We start from the raw sequence: 6,283 nt of genomic DNA, 5'->3' as shown, positions 1-6,283 counted from the left end.
GTGAAATCATTGAGGAATGCAATTATCACTTAGTCCAAGACCAAGACTGAGGTGTGAGCGAACATTAGGAGGGAGGGAGGAAGGTGTGTTTGCGTGTGAGTGGGGTAAATGTTGACGCCAATGTGTGCTTCTCAACTTCAGACTTCCTCTCTTCAAAAGTCCCAATCTGCTGGGAAACCTTACGATTACACGATGGGTCATCAATATTAACAATTAAAATGTTCTCCTTTTATACAATGTATGCCAATAACCCCTTGTTTTCAATTGTTTTATGACTCTTAAGAGCCAATATACTTTCCATTATGAACCCTAGATGATCCGCTCAATGTGCCACTGCCAAGGCTACTATTACGTGCTCAATATTATTTTGGCAAACCCTGTCAAAAATGCATTCCCTAAATTATAATTCTTGGGAAAATATTGAAAGCTGTTTAATGGAAAGGGCATCAGATTACCTTGGCCGACACTCAAGGTCCCTTCAGCTTATCACCGAACCGAGTGCGAATTAAAAAAAGCATGCAGCGTTGCGTGCAACTCGAGCGAGTCATCAGCAGCGTTTCATGTGAGCTCGACAGGTACCAAACTGTCACCTCCTTACTATTAAAAGAACTCCCCTGAGAAGGAGGGGGAGTGAAGGAGAGCCGGGTGTACAAACATCTCAAAGCAGTCCTTCGACATAGATGGGTGCCTTCAGCTTCTTTTTTTTCTTTTTTTTTTAACTTTCACAAGGTCATGTTTATTTTTATTTTTAAACAACACATTAATTATACACAGCCTGACAATTAGTGCCACATAAAGAAGCCTTGTTTACTCCACAGTTAGGGCTAATTTACATTATTCAACAAGGCTATTTGCTTGCAATTAAAACAGATCAGGTGTAATATATATATATTTTTTTTTCAAGGCCATAACAATGTTTACCTCTGGTGCATTGAGTGAACTAAGAACACAGACAAAGACAAGCCCCTTAACACAAGCAGACAAAGCTGATGCTATCTTTGGCTGTGCACTGTGCTGAATGTGCTCGGCAAGCGGGCTGATGAAAGGTAACGGGAGGAGAAGTACTCATTATAGATCGTGATTCAAATATGAAAAGGTAGGGGGGGACATTCTTTTTATAGGAATAACTTTCCCTCTTTGTACACAGTATTTACAAATCTGATCATCGCGTGTGACAACTTATCCTCGAAAGACCCGTTCCAGATCCTCTGAATTGAACTTGGAAGCCGTCTGAGAGACTGGATCTTAATTCCCGATGGATTTTGTTCAGATTTTTTTGTCTTATAACTTGACAGCACCGAAAAAGAAAATGGCTGCGGGATTTCACCCGACGCATGTGCAAATACACAATGCCCATGTACTGTATGGACACACACACACACACACAAAGTGAGAGTGAGCTAAGCTGCACAGTAGAGCCCCGAGGGCTGGTCGGTTGATTAATGAGGCGAGGAAGGCGAGGAGAGGAGGATGAAGCAGAAGTGTTAATGGAGCTATGATAGATTCCTCCAGGCACAGTGTTATATAGGTGAGCCTCCGGTGTATCTGCACCATCTATTACTAGCTGGTACTCTCAGTACCGCAGAGAGCCGTAAAGCCCCGGCCCGGCGTGGGAGGGGGAAATATGTGAATGAGATGCACTGAATGTGGCAAAGAAATGCTTTGATCCGTCAATCACACAGCTAACTTTACTCTGCTTAAGTGAAAAAAAATACTTACTTATGAATTTGGAAAAAAAGAGCAAAGCTTCTCTTGTAAAACATTACTGCGAGACGTACGCCAGGTGCACCAACTTTGTGCCAACCCTCGACAGCGCGATTTGACAGGGAAATCAAATTTGATTGGGACCGTCACGTCACTGAAATCCAATACTAACGGCTTGAATGAATATCCTGAGTCAGCGGACTTCTCTTCCTTGTCCTGGAAGCAGTCTCTCGATGATGCATCACATCATCAAATGGCATTAAAATGGTCTCAGTCTTAACTTAATCTAGAAAAATATGAGAAATAATAATGTCTACCACGTGTATTTAAGAAAAACCAAATTGATATAATGGAGCTGAATGTATGTTATTTCTTTATTAAAGTGTTAATATGTAATCAATTTGCAACAAGTTTTTGGGGGCAGCAGAAACAAGCGCTAAACCCGACACGTTGACTTTTTCTAACTTAGAACTTGTAAACATACAGTTGGCTATTTACACATTCTGCTAATAATTATGAATATTTCTAGTCAACGTACAACTAATATCGTTTTAGCTCTAGTTTTGTTCTCTACCAAGAGAGAGTGAAACAGAGCAGTGACCTGCCGTCAAACCACAGCAATGAGGCGGGGGACGGCTCTAAGTGGGCTCATCAAGACGAGCGACCCCACCCCTCACCCCCCCCCACCTTCCACGTAAAAATACACATGTATTCGGTCGGTGGCATGCAGCTTTAAATGCTATCTGCTCGGCGATGTCTTCTGCGCGGTAAATAGAAAAAATAATGACTCTGGAACAAAGAGTTGAATGTGGTTGGACTATATGCTGCCCGTTCTTTCTACTTGGATGTTCTGGCGTCGAGTCGAGTGTCTCGTCGGTTGTCCGGGGGCAGGGTCTGCGGGGATTGGAAAGATTAAATAGCCACGAAGAGAGTCCTTTCTCGTTGAGCTGTGACTTCTGCCTCAATGGGATTAGGGAACTTTGCACTTTACAAAGCAGCTCATCAGAAAACATTGGGAACACAAAGCTGTTGTGGACAGCGCCAGCTCGGTGTGACATGTTTTTGTGGACGGATTTCAGGCACAGAGACAGCGAGAGAGGAGGTAGGGGGGGGGTTGCTGGGATTAAAATAAGAGTTTTTGTGAGCGTGACTCTGGGCGTCATGGGTATTATTTGTCTTTTTAACGTACATTCCTTCATCAATACTATACTTACAGCAACATTGTGTAAGGACAAAAAGCTTTTTTGATAATTAGGAGCAACGGGAATAAATTATGTCAAATGTCCATGTGGGGTCCCGGGCAGAGATTTATTTATGAAAGGGACTGTATAATCAAGGTACATTTCTCACAGCGAGGACTGTTGTTCCCATATTACGCTCAAGATGCAATTCATCAGGGCCAATAAGAGCTGGTCATTTGTCTTCAGGTCTTTTTGTCTGGTGGAGGAAGCTGAGGAAAACCAAAAAGGAACTGACCACACGATGTATGGCCCTGCATATCTGTGAATTAATGTGCAGAGTCGAAAGACATCCATCACAAGAAGAGCTGAAAGTAGGCTACGCGCACCCACAAGGCACGAATAAAACCCCAAATGAAAATCCCCCGTCTGCTCAGGTTCCTGCGATCAGGGAGATGGAGCGGAGGACGCGGCTAAGTGTGGCCACCGGACGTGAAAATCCAATGATTTGTTAATTGCATACAACTGGCTTTCCTTGCACGAGCCCGGTCACATTGATCCACGCCGCTGTGAATTCTCAACGACCCCCCCCCCCCCCCCCCCCCTCCTGCGTCGCTTCTACGCTGCCCTGACGAGTGCAGTTCCTGGGGGGGGGGGGAAACCTCCTGATGTCGAGCATTCTGGACGGCCTGTCGCTGTTAATAGTGAGTGCGTGGGAGTGGCAAGATCCTATCTTAACATCTAGGACAATAGATCCATTGTTTGGCACTTCTTTGCGGAGGGGAGGGGGGGGGGGGACACAGCCACACACCATTACGAGACACACTGTCCACGTGAAGATCACTGGTCACTGAACACAAACACACACAGAGTACTTATTAAGCGTTGGACATAATATGAGTAATAACTCTGCTTATGAAGGCTGGAAGCAGGTTTTTGTATCAGCGTACACTGCAAGCTATAAGCGTCGGGCTGAGGAATCGAAGGTGTGCAAAACAAAACATTTTGAATTTCAGTTGTTTAGTCTGACTAAACATCTAGAACCCAAAGAGAGAAGCTGCAGACAGAATAGTTGCTCTTAACTGAGTTATTCTTCAACTGTAGTATTTAACATACTTCATTTCCTTCAAAGCAAATATGGAAGGATGTATGACTTTCAAGTTCATCTCATGAGTAGACATTCCCACCGAGTCATAATAGCTTCTACAAAATGTCGTTTGTGCCGTATTCGGTTCACTGTCGCACATTAAACTTATTTAAAATTATTACAAGACCAGAGATGTTCCAATAAGAACTGGATAATCGTTGTCTTTTTTCACTCCCTAGATGGTTATTTGCCCCAAAATAAACAATATACATTCAAAAGATTGTGAAATTGTTATCTTGTAAAAAAAAAAAAGTGATTTGAAGCAACCAAATCCCTTCGGTACGTCTATAAACGGGGTAACCCATATTTTTGCAAATGATATCCTTGCGTCTGATAGACGAATAAATTAAAGTCTCAGTTTGGCGCCCTGATTATTTATTTACTGATTATTTGTCTACAACTATGGTAGCTGATTGTATTTTTATTCCTCATTCCGGACCAGACATGATGCATTTTTAATGTGTTTTCTGCTGTGAGACGTCTGCGTTTGACCACGGCGCTCTCAAAACGTCACTCTGACGGCACTAGAGTACGGCTTTGTGCTTTGAGATTGTATTTGCGTCGTTGTGAATTACATTAGCAGTCCATCCATTATATTATACAGCATGTTTTCCTTTTAAGATCTGAGTTAGTCTGTTGGTTTGAAGCTTTTTTGCGCCTTGAGTCTTAAACCAGCTGTGCAGTTGAACACGACGACGGTAACCTTTTCATTTTAAGATGCGCGACAGCAGCTGCAGATCTGAAAATCATTTTACGAATCAAGTCTAGTTTTAAAATATCAACAGTGAGCTACAAGGGGAATTGTGGGCTTTGCTTTGCTTTTGGGCAACAAAACCAACTCGGGTAGAGTGCAAGGTAGGTTTGGCCTAGCTTTGAAACTATGAAAGTAATTGTATATTTTTAAAGCTGCTATGTGTGTACAGTTCTAGACAAAAGTTTCTCATTCGACTCAATGAGAAAGTGTGTCCAAACTGGTACTGTGTATGGACACTTTAAATGTCCAGTATGAGGTAAAATCCTAATCTTCCGGTTCTATTTCTTATTTGTTGAGTTTTTTGGAGGAAAGTTTTGCTTTGGTGAAATTCCTTTGACATTAACATGGTGGTTTATTTTAACAAAAATAACCTGTGTGAATCCGACGTGTGAAGTGCTCTGCGTTCTCCCAAAAATATTACATTCTCTTTTTTCTTTTTACCTCCGGGCCCACATCTAATCTACGGCTCCTTTTGAAGTGTCACAACATGTTTGTGAATGGAGCGGCTGAATGGAGGACTGACTCACCAGCTGCAGGCTGAAATTGACCAAAGAAAAGTTGGATGGCCGGGGAAGGAAATATATTTGTTCAACAGTTGACCTTTTCTATTTACCACATTGGCGCTTAACCTGGGAAACATGTACCTGGTCTGAGACTGACGCACAAATTGCCCAAAGGTCATGTTATTCAGCTCGTCAGAGCAGCCCTTCCACGCTGGTAGCATCCCTGAAAAGGAGAAATAGAAAACCAGTTTTCCTGAGAGCAGAGACCCTAATTTTTCGGGGGCGTTTCTTTCTTCTTTTTTGAGCATTTAGTTTATCTTTATGTCGTCAAAAAAATAAAATATGGTACAAGCCACAGGATTAAAATTAATTGAGAATCCACACTGTTCTCTGGCAGCAGATTGTTTACTTGTTTGTCGGGTGCATGTGTGTGTGTGTCTGTGCCAATTCTTCACTGTTGAACAGTGCCAATTTGTGTGTTTGTGTGTGTGTGTGTGTGTGCCTTTGCCCAGCGTCGGGGGGAGTAGTCTGGTGGGGTTACGGAGGGTGCAGTGTGGGGTGATGAATGGTATGCTTTTGTGCTCAGTCTCTCAACTGTCTGCAAACCAGTGAAGGAGAGAACAGTGAGAGAAAAAGGGAGGAAGAGGTAGGGGGAGATAGCCGAGTGAAGAGGGAGAAGAGAGTTACAATGTGGGGAGGGGGAGGGGGGACACACACACACCGCAGTGTGGGAGTACAGGTGAGATGTGAGGTGAGACAATGGGTGGAGCAGGTGAGGAAGAGGAAGGGAGTGTGAGAAAGGAAAGTGGAGGGAGACTGCTTGTGCTTTCAGCAACACTGCGCCATTGTCTCTTCGGCCCAACAAAAGAGACAAAGAAGTTGGCTAAAGTAGGAAATCGTTGCCAATTAATGTCTGTAGCAAAAGAAAAACAAGTGTCCCAGTAAAAAAAATTAACCTGGAAGAGAAGGTGCTCCAGCTGGTAGTTTTGATCACTCC

Source organism: Pungitius pungitius, chromosome 19, assembly GCF_949316345.1.
Source record: "Pungitius pungitius chromosome 19, fPunPun2.1, whole genome shotgun sequence".
Taxonomy (NCBI): domain Eukaryota; kingdom Metazoa; phylum Chordata; class Actinopteri; order Perciformes; family Gasterosteidae; genus Pungitius; species Pungitius pungitius.
This window is presented reverse-complemented; position numbering follows the sequence as displayed.